At 39.2% G+C, this 14,130-nt stretch overlaps 1 long non-coding RNA gene across 1 annotated transcript in view; it reads left to right on the forward strand.

Annotated features, from left to right (window-relative positions):
• LOC124171329 overlaps positions 1-14,130 on the forward strand; it is a 15,026-nt gene continuing 896 nt past the window's right edge. Inside the window, exons 1-2 of the long non-coding RNA XR_006867679.1 lie at positions 1-133; positions 604-758. This is a non-coding gene — a long non-coding RNA (uncharacterized LOC124171329). The remainder of the gene's footprint in view (positions 134-603; positions 759-14,130) is intronic.

The following is a 14,130-nucleotide window of genomic DNA, read 5'->3' on the forward strand; positions in this document are numbered from 1 at the left end:
GCTTCATCGCCGTTTTGCTGGGAAATGATCCTACGGTACATGTGCTTTACTGCTTACAGAGAATGGGGGTACGGAATGTCCTCCCCATGTTTACGTCTCTCCATAGCAACCTTCCGTTTGATGCAGCGATCGAGTGAGTGATTACAATATAATTATATTTTCGAAAATCCCCTCAAATGTAGTTCCACGCCCCACCGCAATTGCTCAATGACGCCCTTTCTGTTGTCTTTTCAACAGGAATCCCTCAATAATATTCCATAAACTTATCGGGTTGCATAGGATGGGTTATTGACATTGTTTTCACAGTCCCATAATATATTACAAGTACTTTTTTCAATTTCTCGGATAAACTACCTGTATCTCAGCAATATTTAATGTGGTCACTTATTGATATTTATGATTATCATTTGTTTGCTTAATCACCCTATCAATAGAATCCCTACAAGTCCCATACTATAACGATAATCCCATAATATTTATTCAAACTATCGGATTCATGCAATATATCTATTTAAATCTACATCTACTTCCAAAATCTTTTACTTATATGTACTTCCAAAACCCTTTCTAATGCTGTATTTATTCTTCGGTGTAATTTTACAGTGATGCTGAACCAATCGTTTTCCTGGGCATTGATCCAAGTGTTATTCGGAGCTGCTGTCAAAGATATGAGAAATAAGCAAGGAGAAAATGCGGTGTCGATATTTAGTACGAATATGGCATCGGAGAAGAACTTCACGGGAAAAAATTTTGAACACGTGAGTAAAGAAAATGAATTTTCATATGAATGGAAGTGCTATTGCAATCTACACAGGGGTGCCAACTCCCCCAACCCCATGGCTGTACTTCAGCTTACCCTCACTGAAGACCTTATCCTGCGAAAACAGATGCTAATAACCACGGATGTAGGGGGGAGTAACAGGGGTCATAAACCCCCACATTTTATCTAAAACAGTTTATAATTAATGGTCCAACAATTTTTGTATCCTTGTAAAGAAGTAGTGAGAGTGTTTATAGGGGGAGTTAGTTATATATATTACGAACGCCAACATACTACGGAAGATCAGATAATAATAATAAAATAAGAGATATAATAGACTGCAGGACACATTGATTCAGAATGTCGGTTTTTCCACGACAGATAAGACGAGACTACAAAGGCAGCGTATTTTCAAATGCTTCTTTCCTGCAAACCCGGGCGTATATGGACAAAACCCTTCGACAGTATTCGTACCTAAGTGTCTACTATCAAATAAAAATAGTTTCATTTCTTTCTTGAGATTACTTACGTAAAGTATCCTTGTCAGAAAAAATACGTCATTTTTTTATCGTTCGTTCATCAGGGTGGTTTGGGTCCTCCAAATACTCTCCCCCCGAAAACGGCCTCTGGTCATCGCCTCCGTGGCGAAAAGCCGATTTCGCCACGGAGGCGATGTGGGAAGATGATTTCTATTGGTCTAAGGATTCGTGTAGGTGATACCTAACTTTCACTTGATTAAAATTAGATAGAGAATTTAGTGTTTCTACAAATTTCGGTAGGGTTGGATACCATGATTTTTTCGTATTCCGGTTCGTTCACACGAAACATTATTATGACTCTGTAAACCAGAGGTGGGCGGTGGGTTTTAAAGTATAATAATGCTACACCTTGGCGATAAATAATTCTAAATACATACAATCAGTGTGATTAATAAAGCCAATAAAGCTTTATTCCCACAAGCAAAGGTATAAATAAATGTAATACAATTAGTGTAATTAAATATGAAAATTATCCTTACTTTATTTTTTCCTTGTAATTGGAGCCGTTAGACGCTTTCCACAAGAAAGAAGCCAAATCGTAAGATCCGATAATCCTTGTTACTCTTCTTCGGTAACTTATTTAATGTTAACCCAACAAGCTACACAATACAACACAATCACCACAAGGTGCTTCCCCACGTACACCATAGAACGCACTTGACACTACATATACTTATGCACCAGGCGCTAATTCAGTGATTTCCAAATTCGGATTATTTTATTAATCCACATTCACCAATGCACTTATTCACTTTGCACCACGAAAGATAAACATCTTGGATAAGTGTGAAACACTTCTTTCATGTTGTCAGAGCACGGGAATAATTTCTTCACTAGACAGAAAAGGCACACTCGGGAATAAAATTCAACACTCTCGTCACACGGTTACCCAGCAACTGAACGATATTCAGAGTCGCTTCGCATAGTCGATGCGATATGTTTTCTCCGCCCTCAACTCTGAATTGAGTCATCCCAATGCCTTATAGACACGATTCCTTCCTACGGTTAGTACGTGACACAGATCACTGCATTTTAAGCAAACATTGAAGAAAATGCGGCCAGCCGAACGGCAGTAGTTCGCCATGTTCACAGCGAGAGTGAATGATATTAGCCATCATTCACGATGACTCCGTACGGGATCTACAGTTATTCTTTGGGGCTTTGGGCATGGGTAATGCTAATCTACGATCCTCAGTGATTGTAGTCTAATCTAGGGTTAAAATGTATCTCATGTTTAGTAAGGATTCGAAATATCAATTGCTTAAAACTTGGAATTAACAGTGAATAATGAAATTAATAGCATTCGTCATTCCCATTAGAGCCTCCCCTGCATATTTGCACACCTATAAGCTCCGCACAAAAAAAAACACAAATTCGAAATCGCAGGAGTACTGCCGCCTTCACGAAGATTAAATAAAATTCACGAACGGATTTGTCTTGGACGACGCAGCGAGCTAAACTACAGTGATGCATCGGGTGAATGATAGCGATCATGCACGATGCCTTCGTATACGGAATCCAGAGTAATCTTTCCCATAGAGCGCATTGGCAAATAGGTATAATATGGAAAGAAGGATGAAATATAAGACCTCGCTGCGGCATGCGATAGCGTAGACTCAAATACAAAAGCATAGATGAGAGACGAGGTCTCATGAATACAAACAATTGAATAGCGATCGCCACATTACGGCATCAGATGAATCATATAGTATTAAATACTTTTTTAATTACTCACCTTCTTATTCTCTGTGCTTTTACCAGCATTGATTAGGGATTATAACTAAAAATTTACATCCAAGATGACTCAATGCAGCAAATTCATCTCCTTTCCACGCTATTCCTCGCGTTTGCAGATACAATCCGATGCAAATGTAATTAACATGGACGTACCCAGGAGGGGGGGCTAAAATCCCCCCTAAAATCAAAAGTAATTTTTAACAATTTTCCTTTAAATCCAAGAATAATATACCACTATAAAACACGTCATTAAAATCAAATGATTTTTTTATGAGCAAACATTTAAAAAAACCAAGAAAGCGTTCTTATAATTTTCTTGAAATTTCGGTTTCCTAAACCTTTCATTTTTTAAATCTTGAACGACCGCGGCTCGTTCCCCCCTCTCTACTTTTTATAACCCGGACACGCCGTTGTTTATGAAAACAATCGGTGCATACTGTTTGGCCATAAACAAACACCAATTCGAAATCGCAGGGGTACTGCCGCCTTCACGAAGAGAAAAACAAACACGATAAGAATTTCCTGCGAGGACGCAGCGAGTTGTATGACAGAGATGCGTCACGTTATAACCGCTCGTGTGAATATTAGCGATTATTCACCATGTCTTCGCGTATGGAATCCAGAGAAATCTTTCCCTTTGATCGCATCGCCAAATAGGTTTTTAAAGGGGGCTGAATGTGTTAGTGCACCCATCCATAGGAGACTGATTTTTATCAATCGATTGATTCACTAACCATCAAAACCTTCATCAATTAAATCACCGCGCAGTAACAGTAGATTTTTCTCTAGATTATGCTGTAGAGGATAGATGTTGGAATAGGGTGGTTACCTATTATTTTTTTATTGCCTGAATCGAAATATTATTACTCATGGAGTACGTATTTCACGCATTTAAATTTTTAAATGACGATATCTATTCTTCGCGATTAAATGAAAAGTGAAAATTTTCTCCCGCGCGAAAACGCGACGGCTTAGTATTAATGATGGGAAAACCCCGTGTGACGTCATTCTGGTTCTCGCTGTCGCCGTGTGAGTTGACCTTGGGGCGATGCTATGAGCGCTGATACGACGCAGTCTGCTAGCAGGTAGCGCTTGGCTTAAATAAGGATTATTTATACCTTATCAAACTCTCCGACAATAGGCAATTTTTATAGGTGATTATGAAGAAATGTTTCCCTGAGCTCTATTGACCATTAACATTCGTCTAAAATTGGAATTCTAAAACCAAATAATTTTTTTATATTATGAATACGCTTACGGTGGGTAACGAATAGCAATCATTGCCTTTCATTTTCGTTGATGAAGGAAACTACCCTATTGTTGCTTGCATGTGCATTGCCTTTTTATATAACTAAAGACTTAGATTGCCTGAACAATTGAGTATTGATGTCTAAATCTACATCTGCATAATACCCTGCGGGCCACCTCTGGGGTGTTTGGCAGGGGGTGATCAATCACCAGCATGCAGATGGATGCAACATGCACACCACACGGTCCAATAAAAGTCACGCATACTAACAAATTACACTACCACTTCGCCAATTTCGGTGAAGTCAAGAGAGTGATTTCCCTGCCCTAATACGTAAAATTCATACACCCCTTGCTTAGCCTGGAAGGATCTCTATCATGTATACACCACGAACCAACCGACCGAGTTAAATCACTGTTTGAATGATGACCACACATTTTGTTCATTAAATCCAATTCTATTTCATTTTGAACACAAAAATAGAGAGGAACAAGATAAGAAGCATGCATCACGAGATACATCCGTTCTAAACGGTTTCGTATTCAATCACGAGTTGAATACGAAAAGTTTATGCAAATTCATTTCAGCATCAATACTCTTTTGGATACAGCAACCTCTATGAAAACAAATTTCAAACAATTTTGGGCACTTATACTTGCACGTTTTCTCGAATCAAAAGGGAAATATTATTAACGCTTGTATCTATGAATCGATTTTGGATTTTAGACGATCTCCTCATTATAAGAAATAATGCGAAATCATGCGTTCACGGCATGAAACTCACTGGGTTTAAGAAAATATTATTCATAATTATTGTTATCACCCTCCATTTTACATCTACGTGTACATAATAATCTCTTTCAGAGCGACATAGAGAACCGTACCATATTTCCAGGTCCGAAAGAAACGATAATTTAAGAAAGATATTTATTTAGCTGAACGGATAGATATGGGAGTTCATTTCTCCTCAACTAATGCATAGCAACGGGTGATTCGTGTGTTGACAATAAGTGCTATTACATTATTAATACAGGTAAACAAAAACATTGCGCAATTGCGTTTCAATTGACCAAACAGAATTAAATGAAAACTAATAACGAAGCGTGTATTAAAATTAATGATGCTATAACTTAATGCTATTATTAATGCTAGTCGTAATTTCGATGAAGTATTTTGCTTTTTCATTTCTAATCGGCTCGTGCCTTAACACCCCCTGCCACACGCCTTTTTTTGGCGCCTTGCGTGGTATTATGTAGCGGTATTGACTCATAGCTCCTGAGAATATGTTTTCAGGTACCATGAATGTGATTTCTCATTGACCTATCACTTTATAACTCATCATTCGGTCATTCACATTGACATCGACAGTTTTTTCCATCGCTTATTCCGTCTGTTTTGAATTTAGCCCTGTCATTCAATTTGTAGCCAATCAAATAGGTGTTACGGTCGCGGTGAGCAGCCGTGCCTTCTGATTGGTTGAAGGACCGTGCCAGCGATGGGAAAAGGGACGTGCCCAATGAAGGGATAAGGGATGGGATTGCCATCCCTATGGAGCATAGGCGGAAAATGGTGATATAAGGGAAACGGTCATTTTTCCACTATCACTTATGCGATCATTGGAGCGATCATTTTAGCCTGTTCCTTGAATAGGATGGAAAAAAAATGATTGCGTCATTCAGCCTTTAGTAAAAAAAACAATAGGAATTGTAAGAAAGTAAAACTCTGCGAAAGAAATCCCGAAATAATAAATTTTCACCTGCGAATATCAGTGGCCTCCATTTTAAATCGAAATCTTTTTGAGGAAGGTTTTCCGTGATTCTGCCGTGTAGGCTCATTTTTGGAGGACAAAAAACTTTTTTAATGATATATTTTACTAAACATAAAGAACCTTCATCAATTTAATCACTGCGGAAGCCTCCGCAAAGGTTAACTCTTTGCTACGCCACAGCGAACGTTCAACTTTCAAAATTGCCAAAAAGAGAGTGTTACTGGTTTTCTTGGATATTACACAGTTACTATAAAAACACTTCTTTTTTTATATGGCGCGACCCGGGTTTCAATGAATTATCATTATCTTTAGGCGCAAATAATGATTTGTTTATCTTAATATTGTTACCTAGTTACCAGATGAATTTTATAACGGACGCCAGAATAGGGGAAAAGGATGGGTAGAAATATTCATTTATAAGAGTACTGTCCTGACTTTCAATAATTTTTAAAATTTCCAACTGCTCTCTAGAGTCCAATTCAAAATTTAAAAAATTACGATCGATGCAAAATTTTAAAATATTAAGTTTAAAATCGCTCCTATGGTAGTTGTATATTAAATGTTCAGCAAAATTACTTTTTTCATCTTTGTTATTTTTGTAAGCACTTGAATGATCTTTCTGAATTGTGCCATATCCAAGAAAAATTGTTTATCTTATTATTGTTACCTAGTTACTGGATGAATTTTAAACGGACACCGGAATAGGGGAAAATGATGGGTAAAGATATTCTTTTATAAAGCCTAAATCACACGATCATTCTTTTTCGCCGCGAAAGTGATCACTATCGCAATCACTTTTCCCGTCGCGAAAAGCGATCGCTCTAGTGATCATTTTTCTGAATCACACGGTCACTCCCGTCGTCGTCGGCTTTCGCATCACTTTCAATATCACAGCTCGTTGTCATAGGACCCGCATCACGAAAATATACAGCGTGTTTGTTTATCTATGTCGTTCCCACAATTGTCAAACGTTGCGCTGCAATCGCTCCATACGGGCATGCGTTCCGATTAGCTGATATGGGGTTTTAGTGACGGTTTTAGCCCTTTTAGCGACGGAAAAAGCGACCGGACTAAAGAGATGAAAAATAGCGATGGGAATCCTCATCGCGATCCCTAAAAACAATTGCCGGCGACGATCAATTCGCCTAGTGATCGCGATAGTGATCACTTTCGCGACGAAAAAAATGATCGTGTGATTCAGGCTTAAGAGTACTGTCCTGACTTTCAATAATTTTTTAAATTTTCTAACTATTCTCCAGAGTCCAATTCACGGCGGTCATTGCATTATGGTCATCAAAATTACTTTTTAATAAATTAAAAAAATCAAGAACAAATTCAGTTGCCGATCAGTACCGACACTAGTATACCACAGAATGTAGTAGGCTGTCTGTTTCCTGAGCTAAAAACTTTTCCTTCCAAATAATCAACAAAAACATCTGCCAACAACGGAGAAAGTGGTGAGCCCATAGCGAGGCCACTACTTTGTTTGTAAAATTTATCATCGAACTTGGCATAATTTTCCGCCACACATATTTTGAGAAGGGTGGATAATTCGTGCTTCGTTTTTTCTGCGATCTTGGCTGCCTCCAGGAGATCTGTTGCTAGGCCGGTTGCTTCCTCTGGTGGCACACAAGTTATAAAAGGTAGACGATATCAAAAAATAAAAGTCTTGAGTTCTTCGGAGGTATGATGTCTTTAATTTTAATAAAAGATACAGTGTCCGGCGTGATGCGGTGGAAATCTCTGATATTCAGCTTATTAAAACAACTTGTCCGTTTCCACACCATTTTACTTTCACCGACAATGATTTCGGCATTTTGTGCCATTGTCAAGGTCCAGTTTCCTTGGGTGACAGCCTTTTTGTAGTTTTTCAGGAGGGGGAGGGAGGGAGGGGAGGGGTTATTGGGGTGTGTTCATGCCGAGGTTACTGATGACGTCAATGGGCGATGGGTTGGAGGTGGGGTAACGTTCAGAAGGGGTGAGTGGAATATGGTCGTTACATAATTTAAAATCAGCGGGGCAATTCACGATTTCAAACTGTTCTAAGAAATCCAGTCTCCTTGGATCAAGAAGGAATTGCAGTGCTGGTGCGGTATCCGTGATTCCATCTCCCACCACCTCTACTACTTGGTAGCGTCGGCGAGCTATCAACAACAATCGGCGAACTGTCGAAAACGCCTTAAAGATTCTATGTCGAGTCGATGCACCCTGCAATGTGCATCTATTGCCGTGTGACTTCCATATTTACGCTGAATTGAAGAATTGGCCAGAAGGGAAGCATTTTAAAACGGGCGACGGGCTTCAGGACAAACACAAAATTCATTTGAGGCGGCAACCTATCCCATAATAATAAACTGGTCCACGGGCACGACCAATAGGTTAGTTTCCTTCGTCTAAGAAAACGTAATGCATTGATTGCGATTAGTTACCCACCATTGGTGTATTCATAATATACTAATTATTCGGTTTTAGTAATCCCAGTTAAAGACGAATGGCTATGGTCATTTTTTAACCTCATTTGAAAAAGGCCAGATTGGCGCCCATGCGATCCTCGTGACGTCACAGGGACCTAGTTTCTATACGAGTTCCACATTGTCTGAGATTAATAATGGATGCATGAGGCACAGAGCTCAGGGAAACATCTCTTGATAATCACCCATTAAAATTGCCTATGGTTAAAATTTCCTTCGTTTGATAGGGTAATAATTATCCTTATTTAAGCCAAGCACTACCTGCTAGCAGGGTACTCTGCTACCTGGTAGCATCCTGCGTCGTATCAGCGCTCAAAGTCTCGCCCCAAGGTCACCTCACAACAATATCGCGGTTCTTCGGCGTAGCGCCGGGTTTCCTCTCCTCTGTCTCTCTTCTGGTTTGGAGACGTGGCAAAGTGGTGTAACGCATGGTTGAGGCAAGCCATTGGAAGTCAATTCCCATATCTATGCGTTCGGCTGAAAATATCTCCTAATTCATAAAAAGGGTGGTTTCCTATTATTTTTTATTGCCTAAATAAAAAGATAATTACTCCTGGAGTACGTATTTCACGCTTTTATATTTTTAAATGACGATATCTATTTTTTGCGATTAAATGAAAAGTGAAAATTTTCAAGCGCGCGAAAACGCGACGTTTAAGTATGTATGCTGGGAAAAGCCCGTGCGACGTCATTCTGGTTCCCGCTGTCGCGGTGTGAGGTGACCTTGGGGCGAGGCTCTGGGCGCTGATACGACGCAGGATGGTAGCAGGTAGCAGAGTACCCTGCTAGCTAGTAGCGCTTGGCTTAAGTAAGGATTATTAATACCTTATCAAACGAAGAAAACTTTCCGACCTTAGCCAGTTATAATAAGTGATTATTAAGACGTTTCCCTGAGCTCTGTGCATCATGCAAGCATTGGTTATCTCAGAAGATATAAAACTCCTATCTACTCGTATAGAAACTAGGTCCCTGTGACGTCACGAGGAGTGGCATCGCATGGGCGCCAATCTGGCCTCATTCAAATGAGGATAAAATTGACCGTTGCCATTCGTCTCCACTCGGATTTCTAAAACCGCACATATTGGCGAAGAAAGTATATAATAATACGTCACTTTAATGATTTTTTTCTCAATTCTGATTCAAATTTTTCTTTTATGAAAAATTCAAAAATCAATTGATTTTTTAATTTTTCATAAAAAGATTTTGATTCAAGACACGCCAGTGCAATAAATGACTCCGCGCACCATAAAATTAGCCGTTTTGTCAACTTCGTGAACTTTGCAACTCAACCTAGAAATAACAAATACGTCTACAACATTCGTCTTCCGCAATAAGTTGCAAACATTAATACAGATTGATAAAATGGCTATTGCGTATTTTTAGAACGCATACTTAGTTGTAAAATTATTTTTTCATTGGCATATATGCTATATTTGAGCAATTTTTTTCTTAACTTCTTGTGTGGATAAGGTCATGAAACTTTTCACATGAATTTGTTTAGTTACATTTCACACATTGAATTGCTTTTAAAGTTTCAACACTTGATAGTGATTTTTTCTGATGCACACACTTCATTGGTTGATTGGTTATGGTGCGTTCTTGGCATTACTATTTATTAATGGTTATTATCGAAATACAATGTACACTCACGTTCTTTAGACGCAGAAGGATCGCTCAACATGTTCCCCTACGGAACCCCAGAATCCATTTTCCGAAGAAGTCTGTTAATTTTTAATTCTAAAATTGTGTTTAAAAACTGCTTACGCACAGAAAAAAGCCGAAGAATTCATTTCAAAGTAGAAAAAATAGTACTATTCATCGAAATTTATCATTGAAAAAAAAACTATTGAATATTTAACCACATAGCAACGGATTCCTGCTGTGAAGATGATCATAAATGAGTGGAAGGGTTGGGTTTAATTGTCGAAGAATGGCCCTAAAGGACTCGCTAAGCTGAGTGTCTCAGGCTGGGCCTGAATGCTTCCGACATTGCTACCACGATCTTAGAAAAAGAGATTTTGCTACCTCAGCGGTCGCTTCCCTTCCCTCTCGACAGCAAGACACAACCTCCGATCGTTTACATCTAAAACATCCGCGACAACTATACCCAACGTCATTGGTCTTCCGCGTATGAAAACGTCCGTCGGCTTAACCCGAAGTTCGGTGCGAAAATGCTACGACCTAAGCCTTCGACGCCTGGAACAGAAGATGCATAGAAGACAAGAGAATAAACAGTCACACACACAAAAGTATTATTTTTTTTTAATCTCACGAACAAAGGTCTTATAGGGAGCTCGTTCATTGGAATCGGGCAAAATACATTGCAAGAATTGCATCGCCACAAATCCCGGCTGACTTTTAAAAGTGATTCTCCTATCGGTGATCGCAATCACAGGTAAGAATCGCAGTTACCATGGGCGCAGCTAGCAATTAAGGCTGGGGGGGGAAAGAGGTTTGCGTGCAACTAATACCGCGGGGTGTGTGGGGGTATGGAATACCCTCCAGGATACGGGGTAGGTGCGAGATTAATAAATTGCGGAATTTTAAAGATAAATAAACGATTTCAGTTTTTCCTGGTGAATACTTCTGACAAATATTTATCGGGTTTGCATCCAGGTTAAAGCTTTTATGCAAGCCGACGTTTCGGAGGATGGAAGACAAGTCGTCTTCCAAAACGTCAGGCTTGCATAAAAGCTTTAACCTGGATGCAAACCCAAGAAATATTTGTTATAGATAAATGGTTCAAATGGCGAGTTTTATGGCTTTCTGAGGGAAACTTTATTAATCCTTACACTATTCTATATTATTAGTAATATCGATCTAATTAAGTGAGATGGATTAAACTTTAAAAAATTTATGAGCTCTGGGGGGGGGGAGGGGTTTATCCCCCTAAATCCCCCTGTGCGATGTGCCACTAAAAAACACAACGGTCTGATAGGGGAGGGTTGTAAAGGGGTTGAATTATTCCCAGCTGGGTGGATCTTGGCCAAAAAGCGTGAACGCAAGGTAATATTAGTCCAGAGGCCTTTACTTATTTCTTTGTGAAACTCTTTTCTGCTTCTTATACTAAAACCAAACACGCACAATAGGTTCTGCATGTATAATTGTAACAGCCAGCGGTGGATGCAGAATAAGGGCCAAAGCAGGGGGTATCTATTACCTCTCTGCATTAGTGGGGGTTCGAACAAAATCACCACTCTATCTAGTGTGTATACACACCTTGGACACCCAAGGGGAGGGCTGTGGCCCTTTAAAGAACCTATACCACTCAATTGCAACATAATAAAATAGCACGTAAAATAGGGTCTATGTTTAGAGCTAGTTTCTATATCAATTCGTTAGAGTAGGTATATATATGTAACGGAAAGCATATCTATAAATACTATATACAAGGGAGCAAACCCTTAACCAAAGCATTCATGAACGGGAAAGAGTTTCTGAGAGGATCATCACATAAGAATTTCAACCTTTCCGTGACTGTGCTGTGTGAATAACTCAGTCACCCCAAATTACGTTAATCTTGTTAACTTTTTAATTATTTTGTCCCTTTGACAATTTTTGTACTTGAGCTCTACCACTTGGTCATTATTTAGATGATGGATGATTTTTTAAACATTTATATTGTTTTTGAAAACTTCAATTTTTATTTTGAAAACTTTGAGATTTACCCCACAGCTGTTGGTGGGAAGAAAAAAAAAACTTGTTTATTCATATGAGTGCACGGATAAAAGTTGAATGCAATAAATTTTATTAACTTACCCCTTCAACAATGTCAACATTCTACATGATGGCACCTTTAGTAGTTGTTTTTCCATTCCATGATAGTCAATGCACAGTTACTTGCAATAGCAATTAATATGAAATATTCGACTGCCATTTCGGAGAAAATAAATGTAAAAACCTAAATGTAGCCTCCTATGTATTTATGAATTATGCATAACAAGATATTATATAATTAAAAAAGAAAGACATGGCGTTGAATTACAGGAAATACTAAAACAGTGCATATAATTTATGAATTGTAAATGGGGTACCCACGAAATACTCAACAATGTCCTTCACAAAAGTTTTCTACGCACAGTACAGGAGGGCAAAAGAAAAGGTTGGAGAAAGGTGTATTTGCTGGAGTGTCGAGTATTACGGTGCAATTATATTTGCTATTTACTAAGAGGACAATTTCCAACACAATGGGGAGTGATTTTTGAAGAGTAAGGATAGGAACGTAGAATTCCAGAGAACAATATAGAGTCAGAAATTAATGTTAGGTATGTGGCATTTTTTAGTGTTTCCCCCCCCCCAAAAATTTCTGGTACCCCTCCCCCCCAGAAATTCCTCGAACTTCCTCCGAACTTATCCGCAGAACTTCTCCCGCCAAGAACTTTTCGCGCTAAGGTTTTTTCGTGCAAAGGATTTTTCGCGCAAAAGGCCTGTAGCGAAATCCTGTCTCTGCAAAATCCTGTCTCTGGAAAATCCTGTCTCTGAAAACCCTGCCTCTGGAAACTCAGCCTCTGGAATCAGCCTCTGAAACAGCCCCGAAACAACCCCGAACCAACCTACCTGCAATGCAAGACTTATATAGGACTACTGCGGAGAAATACTTACTCCTTGGCAAGCAAGGGGAAATCGGTGCTAAGGCTTTAGTATTGCACTTGGAGTGAGAAGTTTTACCATTGTCCTATCACAACTCTCTCTCCCTCCAACACCTCACCCCAGTATCTCCTCCCCCTCCATGTGTTCCAATGAATATCCCTGTGATTCAACTGATGTCTCCAACCCAGAAGTTGAGGGGAAAATTCTGGCTGGTATGCTGTTGTCTCAAAACCAGGGAATGGTGTTTTGCGGAGCGGCCGTTTCTGCAGGGGCAGTGACGCATCAGTGGCGCAGTAGTTGAATTCGCCTGGCTACCCCTCCACTCCCTGGAAGAATCCCTCCCCTCACATCCTGTCTTGTCCTGCATAGCCAAGCTCTCTTGTGCTCGGGGAGTCGTCGTTGTCACATGTCTAGTGAGACATGGCAAATTTTGTGCAATTATTCTGCTGGTTTTTAGCTGGTAATGTTTCTTTTGGCATCATGAATTACTATCATTGTTTTCTGTAATACTTCTGATTTTTGAATACTCTATTTTGAATAGATATCGAACGGTAATAACTCGTAAAGTATTTTTTGCTACCTTTTTCTTGTGAGCTGTTTTTCTTGTTTGTGGAGTCTTTCCCTGATCCAGCTTGTGACCGACGGTTGGAGTATTTCCCTTGTCTGGACTTACGTGAAAAATCAACCAGATTTTACGACGTAACGTCACAGGTATATGGAGAGAAATGATTCAGATCTAATCTGGAGGAACTCTAACATATTGTAACTTATAACTTATTAATAAAATCAACCCAAATTATTTATTATGTTGATTCAATTCCATGATGTCACGCCTGAGACAAGTAATTATGGTAAAAATTATCATCCATTTCAGATAGATTCTAAATAAAACATTGAATACATATATCCTCTGTTGAAAGGGAAGTAGTAAGCATATGTCATCTTTTTCCCTGATTATTAGCAGTCAAAATAACTTGCAATATAGCAGATGACCATATATATATGCCTCCCTAACA

This window comes from Ischnura elegans, chromosome X (assembly GCF_921293095.1).
Source record: "Ischnura elegans chromosome X, ioIscEleg1.1, whole genome shotgun sequence".
Lineage (NCBI taxonomy): Eukaryota > Metazoa > Arthropoda > Insecta > Odonata > Coenagrionidae > Ischnura > Ischnura elegans.